At 48.2% G+C, this 2,423-nt stretch overlaps 1 pseudogene; it reads left to right on the forward strand.

Annotated features, from left to right (window-relative positions):
• The first annotated feature begins 520 nt into the window (after positions 1-520).
• Positions 521-2,085, forward strand: LOC101591581 (annotated as a pseudogene).
• Positions 2,086-2,423: the final 338 nt, after the last annotated feature.

Consider the following 2,423-nt stretch of genomic DNA (forward strand, 5'->3'; position numbering starts at 1 on the left):
ATTTCAAAGATCCTGAGATTTTGGTTCCCAGTATCAAAAGGAAAGAAAAAAAAAAGTTACACACCTCTTTGAATGAATAAATCCAAAAAATAGACAACACTGATTATGATGCAGAGCAATAGGAACTCCCTTTTACTGCTGTTGGAAATGCAAATGGTGCTGTCTCTGCTGAATTCTGACTGTTTTCTAGAAAGTTAGATTGATCCTATTATGTATTGCACCAACTGATTCCACAGAGTTACCCAGTTGAGTCTGTGATAGGTGCATAAAATGGCCTGCCCATGCATTTGTGTTACATATTCATTCATAACTGTCAAAAAGTGAAGCAGACAAGAGGCTTCTTAAAAGGTGAATGGGTACACAAACTGGTACACCTATACAATGGAGATTTATTTAGTGATAAAAAGGAATGACATGTCAAGACTTTAAAACATAAAGGAACATTAAATGCGCATACATCACAACAGTCACCTAAGAACTGTCCAACTAAATGCTGTCCTAGAAAAAGGAAAACTGGCCCTGCTCCGCAGCCTGCCACCCGGAGTGCTTCCCTGCCCGGGGAGAAGACAACAGACCGAGACGCCTGGAAGCCGCACCTCAAACCCCAGACGTGATGTCCGGCAAGGGCTCTGTGGTTCTGACCTACAGCGGTGGCCTGGACACCTCATGCATCCTCGTGTGGCTGAAGGAGCAGGGATATGACGTCATTGCCTACCTGGCCAACATCAGTCAGAAGGAAGACTTCGAGGAAGCCAGGAAAAAGGCGCTGAAGCTTGGGGCCAAAAAGGTGTTCATTGAGGATGTGAGCATTGAGTTTGTGGAGGAGTTCATCTGGCCTGCCATTCAGTCCAGCGCGCTACACGAGGACCGCTACCTCCTGGGAACCTCCCTTGCCAGGCCCTGTATTGCCCGCAAGCAAGTTGAGATTGCCCAGCGGGAGGGCGCCCAGTATGTGTCTGATGGTGCAACAGGCAAGGGGAAAGACCAGGTGCGGTTCGAGCTCACGTGCTACTCATTGACCCCCAAGATTAAGGTCATCGCTCCCTGGTGGATGCCCTAATTCTACAACCGCTTCCAGGGCCGCAAGGACCTCATGGACTATGCGAAGCAACACGGAATCCCTGTCCCCATCACCCCCAAGAGCCCATGGAGCATGGATGAGAATCTCATGCATATCAGCTACGAGGCCGGCATCCTGGAGAATCCCAAGAACTAAGCTCCCCCGGGACTCTACACAAAAACCCAGGACCCTGCCAAGGCCCCCAACAGCCCTGACATCCTGGAGATAGAATTCAAAAAAGGGGTCCCTGTGAAGGTGACCAACGTGCAGGATGGCACCACCCACACAACCTCCCTGGAGCTCTTCCTGTACCTGAACGACGTCGCGGGCAAGCATGGTGTAGGCCGCATCGATATCGTGGAGAACCGTTTCATCGGAATGAAGTCCCGAGGTATCTACGAGACCCCAGCGGGGACCATCCTCTACCACGCTCATTTAGACATCGAGGCCTTCACCATGGATCGAGAAGTGCACAAAATCAAGCAGGGCCTGGGCCTGAAATTCGCAGAGCTGGTCTACACTGGTTTCTGGCACAGTCCTGAGTGTGAATTTGTCCGCCACTGCATAGCCAAGTCCCAGGAGCGGGTGGAAGGGAAGGTACAACTGTCGGTCTTCAAGGGCCAGGTGTACATCCTTGGCCGGGAGTCCCCCTTGTCCCTCTACAACGAGGAGTTGGTAAGCATGAATGTGCAGGGTGATTACGAGCCCATCGATGCCACAGGTTTCATCAACATCAACTCCCTCAGGCTGAAGGAGTATCATCGGCTCTAGAGCAAGGTCACCACCAAATAGACTGCCTGACAAAGGGGCGCCTCAGCCTCCTCATGCTGCGGATCTCCCCAGAACAGGCGCTAATTGTTGTGATCTTCTGTAATTGCCCCTCGTTCTCCCCACCTCTGGCAATGCATGGGGCTGCGGGCCGGCTTTGTTCCATCCCCCTGGCCTGCAGAAGTGGTCATTGGAGGGTGGGGGCGGCCATGGTGGGGAGCTCTAAAATGACAATTAAAAAAGGTACACTAGCAAAAGAAAGAAAGAAAGAAAAAGAAAGAAAGAAAGAAAGAAAGAAAGAAAGAAAGAAAGAAAGAAAGAAAGAAAGAGAAAAAGGAAAACTGCAAATAAAATGAAAAGATCACCGGTTTCCTAGAAGTTTGGAGGTGCAATGAAGAACAAATAGATGCAGTACAGGGAACTTTTAGAGTAGCAAAATTATTCCACATGATACCATATTGAAGGACATAGGATATTATTTATATTTTAAAACTCAGAAATTATAAGACAGAGAATGAAACTTGAGATGTGGACAACAATAATATATTGCTATTAGTTCATTAATTTAAGTAAATATATTACAATAATGCATGAT

The sequence above is a fragment of the Octodon degus genome, unplaced genomic scaffold (assembly GCF_000260255.1).
Source record: "Octodon degus isolate 3935 unplaced genomic scaffold, OctDeg1.0 scaffold00009, whole genome shotgun sequence".
Taxonomy (NCBI): domain Eukaryota; kingdom Metazoa; phylum Chordata; class Mammalia; order Rodentia; family Octodontidae; genus Octodon; species Octodon degus.